General features: G+C 47.1%; 1 long non-coding RNA gene and 1 pseudogene across 2 annotated transcripts in view; one reads left to right on the top strand and one right to left on the bottom strand.

The window, feature by feature from the left end:
* LOC105465252 (WW domain-binding protein 2-like) overlaps positions 1-2,130 on the top strand; it is a 92,331-nt pseudogene extending 90,201 nt beyond the window's left edge.
* The window catches only part of LOC105465259 (uncharacterized), a 36,245-nt gene that overhangs the window by 2,270 nt on the left and 20,554 nt on the right, over positions 1-13,421 (bottom strand). The gene's annotated exons all lie outside the window — the stretch shown is intronic.

Consider the following 13,421-nt stretch of genomic DNA (forward strand, 5'->3'; position numbering starts at 1 on the left):
AGAAAGAATTTGGTACTGCATGTGGCTATAAATTCAGAACACAGCACCTTTAACACTAGAATAAAATATTTTATGTTAGTATAAATGAAATTTATAAATACTGTATAATTATGGTAAAAAAAATAGTGTAAGTAATATAAATAAAGGTATTATATAACAAATGTATACTATTGTATAACAAATTTGTATAAGAAATTTATAATTGAGAATTTATTACAAATTATAAACAATTTATTATAAATTAGTTTATTATAAATTGTACTAATTTATAATAAATTAGAAAATAGTAATTTACTAATTTATTATAAAATTATTATAAGTTAGGATTACTAATTTATTTATTATTTCAATATAATAAAACAATATTTATGGCCTAATTTTGATATTATTATACTTTTTTTTCAAGTTGCAAATGAAAGAAGTCCTGCTACTCTAAAGAATAACTAAACTAGACTGGAGTCACTGAAACTGCTAGAAGAACACCTCAGGCATAAATGCCATGGTGACATCATCAGCTCCGTTCACAACCACTCACCATGAGGCCATCGCTCTTGTGGAGGACACTGGCTTAGTACTCACTAAGAAACACCTCAGGAAGGGGGCTTGGTAAGTGTTCCTTCCACCAGCTCCAAGACACAATGAGATGGAGAGAGCTGGAACAATTCCCTATGATTGCAGCTGGATATTTTCACATGAACTATCTAGATAATGAAGGCGATGGCATCTGTGGCAAAGACTGGCCCCAGATTACATTTCCAGTCCTTTTGTATTGAGGAGAGTCTTTGGGACCAAGACAGTAGGAGTGAGTGTACAGGTTCCACATTCTATTTCTCTCCTAGTTTTCTGTGGTGATCTTGGTGACTGCATGGTAAAGATGGAGGTGACAAAAGATGGAAGAAGCCTGGATCCCTGAATGACTTCATGATGCAGAGCCTTACACTACCCCCAACTCATATTAAAACAGTGGTGGGAGGAACAATAGACCATTATTCTGTTAAGGTGCTGAAATTGTAGGGTTGTATATTTGAAGTTAGAGTTTCTTATACCGATACAGGATCCTTACCCTGGTTTGTTGAAGTAATTAGTCCAAATAGTTTCTTTGCCTAGAACTGTAGACAGAGCCTAAGCAATATTGAATCCAAGACAAGGTATATTTATCAAATGCTACTCACTATACAACACAGCTGAATGGCTGAATGTGGCACTTACTTCCTGTGTTGTTACCTGAAAGGACACAAAGATAGATGTGTACCCGCCCCCCACCCGCTACACCCTTGTTCTGCTCTCTAATCTTTGCACACACCAGAGATTTCGTAAGTTCTGTGAGTACCTGGTTTTCTGCACGTACCAGAGATTTTGTTTTGCACATACCAGAGATTTTGTAAGCTCTGAGGCAAGGTCACAAGACGTGTTTAAGTAAGATAAACTCTTGCTGCCATAAACCTGCTCTCCCGCCTCAAAGTTTGAACCAAAATATCAGAAATGGCAGGAACCAATCATAGTTAGCCAAATCGCCTTGTTCAAACACTAGCCAATCATATATCTGATTTGTATAATAACTCTATGCCCACTTTTCTTAGACTATATAACATTGTTCGGAGCTGAGTGGGGGAGCTCTCCTGCCCGTCTCGTTTCACGAGCGAGGGAGAGTTCCAGGTTCGAACCTGTAATAAAGATCCTTGCTGCTTAGCTTTGACTCTGGACTCTGGTGGTCTTCTTCGGGGAATAAACGGTCTGGGCATAACAAATGGGGGCTCATCCGGGATTTCCCCCAAGCCCACCAGACCCCCAAGTCAACGGATCTTAATCTGTAGGTAAGCCGGCTTTGTCACTGTCTCTGTCTTTGTCTCTGTCTGTCTCCCTGAAATTTCGCGAAATCCGTAATCTGTAATCTGTCTTGGTCTGTTCTGTAAGTGGCACGGTCTTGGCGGACGCGCTAGAAGACAGCCACTCGGGACTGGTGGGAGACGTTCCCCAGTGCCCATCTGGGGGCCTCCATCCTTGGTTGCCCCGTCTGACTCAGGTCGGAAGTCCGACACGCGCTCGCGAATGCTCATCGTTATTACTGTCTGTCCGTTATTGTTAAGTGTTAAGTGTAAGCCCAAAACGAAACATAAAACCTTTTCTTCCCCTTCTAGGACCGGACCTGTTGGATACTCCCCTCTGCTTCACACTCATTTTTCGTCCCCCCTTCTCTTTGTAGGAGCAGTCCAAAGATGGGCAACAACCAGAGCACGCCGCTGTCACTCCTTGTTACCAATTTTAAAGATGTGAAGGCTCGGGGGCGTAACTTAAGCGTAGAACTAAAGAAGGGAAAGCTAGTTACTTTCTGCCGTTCGGAGTGGCCCTCTTTCGGCGTAGGGTGGCCCTCCGAAGGAACTTTCTGTCTCTCTATTATTACTAAGGTAAAAACTAAGATTTTCCTGCCAGGGCAGTCAGGACATCCTGATCAAATTCCTTATATTCTAGTGTGGCAGGATCTTGTGGAAAACCCACCACCCTGGATAACTCCATTCATCCCTGAGCCCTGCAAAGTCCTAGTAACGCGACCTACAAGACAAAAGACTCCCTCTGCTCCCTCGGCCCCTGTGCTGCCGGACAGCCAGGACCCCCTAACGTTAGAAACCACATTTCCCCCACCATATCCGCACCTTATCCCGCAGGACCCAGTCCCCCAGGGTGGTGCTTCCGTAGAGGGAAACCGAGAAGCGGAAGCAGCCGAGAGCGAAAGTAACCTGGGGGGGCCGGCCGGCCGAACACGAGGCCGCATACAGCGGGACCAAGCTTCCCGACTCCCTGACTCCACTGTAGCCCTGCCTCTCAGAGAAATAGGATCGCTTGATGATACCGGGCTCTCCCGTCTCATGTATTGGCCTTTTTCCACCAGTGATTTATACAATTGGAAGTCCCAAAATGCTCGGTTCTCAGATAATCCCAAAGATCTAACCTCGTTGTTAGACAGTGTCATGTTTACTCACCAGCCGACCTGGGATGACTGTCAACAGCTCCTCCGAATCCTGTTCACAACGGAGGAGCGGGAAAGAATCCAAGTTGAGGCCAGAAAACTGGTTCCAGGAGATGACGGCCAGCCAACTGCAAATCCTGACCTCATTAATGCGGCTTTCCCTTTGACCCGGCCCAGATGGGACTACAACATGGCAGAAGATAGGGGACGACTGCTCATTTATCGCCAGACTCTAATGGCGGGTCTCCGGGCTGCAGCTCGCAAGCCCACCAATTTGGCTAAAGTATATTCTGTGTTACAAGGTAAGACAGAAAGCCCCGCTGTGTATTTAGAGAGATTAATGGAAGCCTTCAGACAGTTTACCCCTATGGACCCGGAAGCACCGGAAAATCAGGCAGCGGTAGTAATGTCCTTTGTAAACCAGGTAACACCAGATATTAAAAGAAAACTCCAGAAATTAGAAGGTTTAGAGGGAAAGCAGATTCAGGACCTCCTTCAGATGGCCCAGCGAGTTTATAATAATAGGGATACTCCAGAAGAAAAACAGTTCAAGGCAACCAAAGAAATGACCAAAGTCTTAGTAGCAGCTTTCCCCCAGGCAGGAAATGGCCAAAACAGAAAGCAGAAAAAGCAAGGCCCTAGGCAAGGATTAGAAAAAGATCAGTGTGCTTATTGCAAGGAACGTGGCCACTGGATTAAAGGCTGCCCAAAGAAATGGAGACCAGCTAACCCTACCTCCGTACTCGTTACCCAGGACTCTGACTAGGGAGGACGGGGTTCGGACCCCCTCCCCGAACCCAGGGTAACTTTGCAAGTGGAGGGGTCCCCAGTTCGCTTCTTGGTCGATACTGGGGCGGAACGCTCAGTCCTAACCAAACCAATTGGAAAAATGTCTAAGAAAACATCCTGGGTGCACGGGGCCACAGGCATCAAAAAATACCCCTGGACAACCCAGAGGTCTGTAGACTTAGGAACGGGAAAAGTCTCCCATTCCTTCCTAGTCATCCCAGAGAGCCCCTGCCCTCTACTAGGGAGGGACTTGCTGACAAAGATGGGGGCCCAAATCCACTTTGAGCCAGAAGGGCCCAAGATAACTGATTCCCAAAACAGGCCAATATCTATCCTGACTGTCACCTTAGAAGATGAGTACCGACTCCATCAAGAGCAAAAGCCCCCCGATCAGGGAATTGACTCTTGGCTCCAGCGTTTCCCTGAAGCGTGGGCAGAAACTGGGGGCTTGGGGCTAGCTAAACATTGACCTGCCATATTTGTGGAAGTTAAGCCAGGGACGGACCCGGTTCGGGTTCGGCAATATCCTATGCCCCTGGAGGCAAGAGAAGGAATTACGCCCCATATCCGCCGACTCCTAGACCAGGGAGTCCTACGGGCTTGCCACTCATCCTGGAATACTCCACTGTTACCTGTTCGTAAACCCAACAGTACGGACTACAGGCCAGTACAGGATTTAAGAGAAGTTAATAAAAGGGTCATGGACATACATCCCACTGTGCCCAATCCATACACCCTTCTGAGTGCCTTACATCCCAAAAAACAGTGGTATACCGTTCTTGATCTAAAAGACGCTTTCTTCAGCCTTCCTCTGGCTCCCAAAAGTCAAGAACTCTTTGCATTTCAATGGACGGATCCTGAGAGGGGCATCAACGGTCAGCTAACATGGACCAGACTGCCACAAGGGTTCAAGAACTCGCCAACCCTGTTCGATGAAGCCCTTCATGAAGATCTGGGTGAGTACCGGCGGCAACACCCTGAAATAACTCTTTTGCAATATGTTGATGATCTCTTAATAGCGGCCAGGTCCCCGGAAACTTGTGTTCAAGGGACTGAGGACCTCCTGAAGACTCTGGGGGAGCTAGGCTACCGAGCCTCAGCAACAAAGGCTCAGATCTGCAAGTCGGAGGTAACTTATCTGGGGTACCTATTAAAAGGGGGGCAACGCTGGCTAACCAAAGCCCGAAAGGAAACAGTCCTACGCATCCCTAGACCCCAGTCAACACGGCAAGTGAGAGAATTCCTGGGGTCGGCAGGGTTCTGTAGGTTATGGATACCCGGATTTGCTGAGTTAGCCAAGCCCCTATACCAGGCAACAAAGGAACGGCAGCCCTTCAATTGGACGGAAGAGGCTGAGCTGGCCTTTCAGCAAATCAAAACTGCCTTGTTATCAGCCCCCGCGCTGGGGCTCCCTGATGTCTCCAAGCCCTTCCACTTATACATGGATGAAAGTAAGGGTGTTGCAAAAGCCGTGTTAACACAGTACCTAGGCCCCTGGCAGAGGCCAGTTGCCTATTTGTCAAAAAAATTAGATTCAGTGGCTGCTGGCTGGCCACCCTGCCTCCGGATAATCGCGGCGACCGCCCTAATGGTCCGAGACGCTGATAAACTTATCATGGGGCAAGAGTTGCGCGTTATAACCCCGCATGCCATTGAAGGCGTCCTCCGGCAGCCGCCGGACCGATGGATGAGTAACGCCCGGCTCACCCACTATCAAGGACTGCTGTTAAACCCCCTCAGAATAACTTTTCTGCCCCCAACCTCTTTAAACCCTGCTTCACTGCTGCCAAATCCAGACTTGGACGCCCCATCCCATGAGTGCACTGAGATACTGGCTCAGGTGCATGGGGTGCGGGAGGACCTGCAAGATCGTCCGCTCCCCGACACAGAACTCACCTGGTTCACTGATGGCAGCAGCTATGTCCACCAAGGCCAGCGGTATGCAGGAGCGGCTGTAACGTCAGAGACTGAGGTAATCTGGGCGGAACCCTTGCCTCCAGGGACATCGGCCCAAAGAGCCGAACTGATAGCCCTTACACAGGCCCTCACCCTAGGGGCAGAGAAAAAACTAACAGTATACACGGATAGCCGCTATGCTTTCGCTACTGCGCACATACATGGGGCCATCTACAGAGAAAGGGGACTATTAACAGCCGAAGGCAAAGAAATAAAAAACAAGCAAGAGATCCTAGCTCTATTAACTGCTTTGTGGAAACCAAAGAAATTGGCTATCGTACATTGCCCTGGGCATCAGAAACCAACTACGCCAATTGCTCGAGGCAACTTCTTAGCCGACCAAACCGCAAGGAGCATAGCAAAAGCTCCCAGTCAGCTCCTTGCGCTCCAGCTCCCCGATCCTGGCCCGCGAAATTTGCCATGTTTTCCCGACTATACCGAACAGGATCGCGAATGGATGAACACGCTTCCCCTAAAACAGGTTAAAAATGGGTGGTGGACTGATATAAATGACCAAACCATCCTACCAGAAAAATCAGGACGGCAGGTGTTGGAACACATCCACCGGACAACCCACCTGGGTGCCCGGCGAATGATGGACTTAATCAGGCACGCCAAGTTTAGAATCAGGCGCATAGCTGAACTGGCCAGCGATGTCACAACAAATTGCAAAGCCTGCCAACTAAACAACGCTTGCCCCCAAACCCAGACCACCGCAGGAATTAGGTGTAGAGGAACTAGGCCTGGTATCTATTGGGAAATAGACTTTACTGAGATAAAGCCTGGAAAATATGGGTATCAGTACTTACTTGTCTTTGTAGATACTTTTTCAGGATGGACAGAAGCGTTCCCAACTAAGAGAGAAACTGCTCAGGTTGTAGCAAAGAAAATTTTGGAAGAAATCCTCCCCAGGTATGGCTTTCCCGTCCAAATAGGGTCAGACAATGGACCAGCCTTCGTTGCTAAGGTAAGTCAGGATTTGGCTTCCATTCTGGGGGCAAATTGGAAATTACATTGTGCTTATAGGCCCCAAAGCTCAGGACAGGTAGAAAGGATGAATCGGACTCTGAAGGAGACCTTAACTAAATTGACCATGGAGACTGGCGCTAATTGGGTAGTACTTCTCCCCTACGCTCTGTTCTGGGCCCGAAATACCCCTTACAGACTAGGCCTCACACCATATGAAATCATGTATGGCAGACCCCCACCCCTGGTCCCCAGTCTAAAAGATGACTTACTCAAACCTGAAACTGAAAATGTCTCTGAGCTCCTGTTCTCCTTACAAGCCTTACAGAAAATTCACCAGGAAATTTGGCCCAGACTACGAGAACTGTACGAGGCAGGACCTCCGCCGACGCCTCATCCGTTCCAGCCGGGAGACTGGGTCCTAGTCAAGCGCCACCGGCAAGAAACTCTTCAACCCAGGTGGAAAGGACCACTGCAAGTACTCCTGACTACTCCCACCGCTCTCAAAGTAGAAGGCATCGCTTCGTGGATCCACTACACACACGTCAAACCAGTGGACCCAACATCCGACCTTCTCGAGCCGTCTGGAGCACCGGTTACATGGACTGTAGACAAAGCTAAGAACAATCCCTTAAAGCTAACCCTGCGCCGTCATCCCCATAGCCGTAACCATGTCTAGCTTACCTATGCTTTTATGCCTTATGCATCTGACTCTCCTCACTGCTGCGCCGTCTAATCCCTATGTCTGGAGGTTCTGGCTCTATGAGAACAAAACTCACCCCGGGGAAACCCCCCAAGTGGGTAAACTGCTAGCTAGCGCAGACTGTCCCCCCTCAGGGTGTAATACTATAGTTTATCTCAATTTCACTAGGTTCCAGATTGCCCAACCAGCAATACCCATGATCTGTTTTGAATATGATCAAACTGAATATAATTGTAAAAATTATTGGTGGCACCAGAGTGCAGGTTGCCCATATAGCTACTGTAAGACGCACTCTGTCTGATACTGGAGAGAACGACAAGGGTGGTATTTTTACAAAACTGAGTCTCCCGTCACTTACACTTGGATAATTAGAGACCCATGGGACTCTCGGTGGACAACCCCACAACATGGGGGAGTATATTACTCATCAACTAGTACCTGGCCCAGTAGCCATTTATATCTGTGGAGAAGTCTAGTCCAGATTCAACCCTTAATCCACACACAAATCCACAGGCAAGAAACCAAGCTATCACAAGACTTGCAGCCCTTCTCCTGGCTAACTCTATTACGGGAAGGGCTAGCATTCGCCAACCTCACTGGTTTAGGCGACCTGTCCTCTTGCTTTATGTGTGCAACCCTAGGAAGACCACCATTAACGGCTGTTCCTCTATCCTCCCCTCCCACAAACTATACAGGTTTTAACTCATCGATAGTCACGATACCCGATGTGGCCCTGTACCGTGACCCATACCAAGAGAAATACCCCTATTGTTATTCGGCATTTAGCAACAGCCTCTGTAACCAATCGGCTACATACCCTAATAGTCCCATATATGCTCCCCCTGGTGTGTTCTTCTGGTGTAATATGACTCTGTTAAAAACTCTGTCCAAAAGCATCTCTGACGGACAGTTGTGTATCCCTATTACCCTAGTTCCCCGACTGACACTGCTAACCCCGGCAGAGTTCATAGGCTGGGCAGGGACCGCCCCAACTAAAACTGCGCGACATAGACAAGCAGTTTTTCTACCACTAATTGCCGGAATATCCTTAACCACCTCTGTCGTCGCAGCGGGGTTAGCAGGAGGGGCCCTACAACACTCCATGATAGAAAACGACAAGCTGTTACAACAATTCTCTGTTGCTATGGAAGACTCCGCCTATTCCCTAGCCTCCCTTCAGCAGCAGCTCACCTCCCTAGCACAGGTCACCCTTCAAAACCGCAGAGCCTTAGACTTACTCACGGCTGAGAAAGGAGGTACCTGTATGTTCCTCAAAGAAGAATGCTGTTTCTATATAAATGAGTCAGGGTTAGTTGAGGAAAGAGTCCAACGCCTACACGAACTAAGCTTAGAAATGAAAAAGCAACAATTCACTACAGCCGCTAACAATTGGTGGAGCTCTTCAATGTTTTCCCTTCTGGCACCCCTTTTAGGCCCCCTAATGTCTTTACTACTTCTATTCACTATAGGCCCCTGTGTGGTAAATAAAATTTTACAATTTGTCAGAGAAAGGTTTGATACCATCCAACTAATGGTCCTCCGTAGCCATCACCAGCCTCTCCTGCACCCAGAAAGTGAGGCTATATTATAAGACTCTGGAAATCCAAGATTGGACATCCAGTTACTTATGAGAAGGGGGAAATGAAAGGACACAAAGATAGATGTGTACCCGCCCCCCACCCGCTACACCCTTGTTCTGCTCTCTAATCTTTGCACACACCAGAGATTTCGTAAGTTCTGTGAGTACCTGGTTTTCTGCACGTACCAGAGATTTTGTTTTGCACATACCAGAGATTTTGTAAGCTCTGAGGCAAGGTCACAAGACGTGTTTAAGTAAGATAAACTCTTGCTGCCATAAACCTGCTCTCCCGCCTCAAAGTTTGAACCAAAATATCAGAAATGGCAGGAACCAATCATAGTTAGCCAAATCGCCTTGTTCAAACACTAGCCAATCATATATCTGATTTGTATAATAACTCTATGCCCACTTTTCTTAGACTATATAACATTGTTCGGAGCTGAGTGGGGGAGCTCTCCTGCCCGTCTCGTTTCACGAGCGAGGGAGAGTTCCAGGTTCGAACCTGTAATAAAGATCCTTGCTGCTTAGCTTTGACTCTGGACTCTGGTGGTCTTCTTCGGGGAATAAACGGTCTGGGCATAACAACCCAGTCTGCTTGTAGTATTCTTTACACAAAATAACATTCACAAGCAACCTGGGCACAAGTGGTCTCTGTCAAAATAAGTCTTTGATTTCTCTCCAAATAAACTCGTGTGTGTGTGTGTGTGCGTGCGTGTGCGCATTTTATATTTGGTTTTAGTTACAATTCAAAGAGTCTTTCCTTTTAGACAATGGTCCATACATCCATGGAAGGCAGAACTAACCAGAGAACCTGGTTCAAAAGTTTTAGGGGATTCTTTGAGAAATGTTTCCCAGAATTTAAACTTGGGACTTGACTATAAGTATTGGTTTACAAAATCACAGAGCACATCAAAGCAAGATTCTTCCTGTTCTCCCAGAAAAAAAATTATATTCTTGGAGAAATTATTTTCCTGGACTCTCAAGCTCAGAGATGGACAGTTGGCCAATGAAGGCCTCATCTACAGCAAGAATGAAGAATTTGAGCCTCAGCAGTGAAAACACTGCCTACTACTTCACCACCACCCCTTGGACTAAAACCAGAACAAACTTGCATTTAAACCACTCAAAATGCCACATACATTAAATTCTTTGCCTGGGCCAGGCAGCTCCCAAGGCAGATGGTGTGTAGTGTTGGAAAACTCAGTATTATTTAAATGAAACAAGCATTCCATTGCTGTCGATCACACTGAACAATGAAGATTTCACACCCAGCGATTCTATCAGTGGAGCTCTCTCTGTCTCCATTTGCAGCATTGGACAGATAAATATTCTTTAGATCAAGTTATCTGCCTGATGTTGCTTAGAGAGACAGAAACTCTAATGATCGAGTTGATGTAGCAGTGGGTCATTATCATCTTCCTCTGAGACCCACTGTTTGAGGGAGAAGTGTGCAATATGCTGCAATATGACTTTAAGAAAGTATTAACATGCCTAAGATGACTTGAAATTGCTAGTCTTCTGGGCTGTTGTGGGGGACATTGGAAGGAATCAATGAACATTTCCAGGAGATTACAGAGATCACAGGGGAAATTGTTTAGTTAGCAATGTGCACACAAAGCTGACTTTAGACACCTGCAAAAATCAGAATCATGGAGGAAAAAAAGAGAGAGAGAGAGAGAGAAAGGAAAAGATAAAGGAAAGCCAAGATGCTGTGTCCCATTCCAAGTAATAGTGCACTCCCCTGCCAATGCCTGCATACCATTCTCCAAACCTGAAGCTCCCTGGAGCCAGGTTCCATCACTAACGGGGCATCTCAGTTCCGACTGGATCATACTGGGTTGCCCAATTTGCTGGAGAACCTCAGCGAGGAGCTGCAAGTGACTTGGTTTCTGTGCTTAAGAAACAGCAGACTACAAGGCAAAGAGCATGGCAGAAGGGATCAACTCAGCTTTTGTCTCTAAAACCATCCCCATGTCTTTTGGGGATAAAGCCTGACTTTTATTACTCCCTTGATAATCTGTCCTTTACCTCTTGGGATTTGGGATTAAGCCACTCCATAGCTTTGCTCATTCTTGGGAGGAAGGCATTTATCATGACAAAAGAGGAACCTGCACTCTCAAAGGCTTACAGGGGCAGTCATCACATTTGTTTGCTATCTGCTCTGAAAACAATGACGTCTGGATCGCATGGGCAGAAGTCACAGGAGCCTACAAGAACCAGGCTGTGACAGCCAGGAAGCTAATGTGTGTTACCACGGAATCCACCAAGGGGAAAAACTTTGAAACATTTTAAAAATGCAGGTGCACAAATTACTCATGCCAGGAGCGGCAGTGGCACTTTGTAATAAAATCTTATGTTTATTTTCCACTGTTGAATACACATACCTTAGTGTTCCCAGAGAGGGAAGCCTACAATGCTATCCAATGAATAGTTTGCAGATGGATTAAATACATGTACCAATGAAATAAAACGTGCAGATTTGGGGCTTTTTGCCTCCTACTTTTGCTCTGGGCCCAGAGCTCCCCGATGATGACACGGGAGGTTTGTGCAAAGATCTGAAGTCAAGAAGGATTAGTTTAAAGAGTCAGATGAAAAAGGACACAAATGAAAATGCTTCTGCATGAGCCTGAAAACCAAAACTTAGCAATGAGTGATTCTGACTTTGGGGCCCGTAACAAATAATAGCAAATGAGGGAAGTTACCAATGGCTTCACAGCAGGAAGGCAATGGCCAGGGAAGCACTGTGAAACTGATCAGTCAACGGGACTTCCTGGTTCTTGAGGAAGCTTTGAAGGCAGGGAGTGTGGCGTACATGTAAGGGTCTTTGTTACTAGTATTTTTTTCTGAGGCATATACTTTGCAGGGGCAAATCTTCAAGTTGCCACTTCCTGAGAACTCCCTCATTTTAGTGAATATATATTTCAAGCCCAGTAGTTGAATAGCACTATTATTGGCGCTGTGCAGAAACACCAAACTGTGCAAGACAGGGACTTGAACTCACTGGACTAATTATCTAGTGGCGTTCACAAACCGTATCGTGTGCAGCAGAATTCCATGAGATATTCAGACAATGAAGTCCATAGAGGGAAGGAAGAGGTCCCTCTGGCTAAGGTGATGGAAGAGATTATGATGGGAGAGCAGGCTGGACTCCGGCCTGCAGGTAAGTACGATGCATGAACTAATGCTTACGGAGAGGAAAGAAGAGTTGAGTTTGGGAAGGACAAGAGGACCTCTGCCATTGCTATGCGACTTTGGTTTGGAGAGGAGAAGACAAGAATCTTAGAAATGCATTGAGTATGCTGCTCTGTGGGCTCAGGAAAATAACCCAGGCCTTCCACGAGCTTTTCATTCCATACACTGCCATCTAGACACTGGGGCTTCTCTTATGTGCCAGGTCCTGCCAGCTTTCCCTGGGAGCCCCTCAGACGGCTACTCGAACTGGTAACAAAAACTTGAGAAGATGTGTTGACTAAACACCACACACGTGCGTGCACGCACACGCACACACACACACACGTGCTAAGCTGGCCACTCCCCTACCCACACCACCATCAGTATGTCTGGGGCTCGGCTGCCAAGGGAGTTGACCTCCTTGAGGACGGGAGTTAAGCTTCTGGTGTGCCTATTAACATAGGGAAGAAGAAAAGAGAGGGCACAAAACGAATCTGTATCCCTGTCAGAAATCCTAACAAAGGCTGGGCGCAGTGGCTCGCGCCTGTAATCCCAGCACTTTGGGAAGCCGAGGCGGGCAGATCACCTGAGGTCAGGAGTTCAAGACCAGCCTGGCCAACATGGAGAAACCCTGTCTCTACTAAAAATAGAAAATGAGCCGGGGGTGGTGGCGGGCAGCTGTAATACCAACTACTTAGGAGGCTGAGGCAGGAGAATCACTTGAATCCGGGAGGTGGAGGTTGCAGTGAGCCAAGACCACACCATTGCACTTCAGACTGGGCAACAAGAGCAAGACTCCGTCTGAAAAAAAAAAAAAAAGAAAAAGAAACCCTAACAAGAATGCACAGTGGCCAGCTTTTCTCCAGCCTGGTGACAGAATTTGCATCTGCCACAAACAGGAACAAATCTCCTGTCTGTCGTAAGTTCTCATGTTTGGATTCTGTTGGCCCTCCTCAGAGGCAGATGGAGGCGGCACCAAACATTGCCTAGTGGGGCACTATGTATAAGATGGTGTGGTGCTGGGAGGAGAGGAGCCCTCACTGTCCCCTCACTCTCTCCTAGCAGGGACAAAGAGGAGAGCAGGGGCACAGAGAAGAATCCCAAGAGCGATTTCCTCCCTGTGCCAAGCCGCGCCCCCCCACCTGTGCATCCCCTCCCAGCCCACTCCACATCACATAATTGGCATGTGAAGACTGATCAGCAGTGGTGTGTGGCCTGCTCGACAGGCAGATCAGCTGTGGCATGTGTTCAGCCGGGCAAACCTAGCATGAAGATGTTTCTGCCGGTGTGCA

The sequence above is a fragment of the Macaca nemestrina genome, chromosome 19, assembly GCF_043159975.1.
Source record: "Macaca nemestrina isolate mMacNem1 chromosome 19, mMacNem.hap1, whole genome shotgun sequence".
In the NCBI taxonomy this organism is placed as follows: Eukaryota; Metazoa; Chordata; class Mammalia; order Primates; family Cercopithecidae; genus Macaca; species Macaca nemestrina.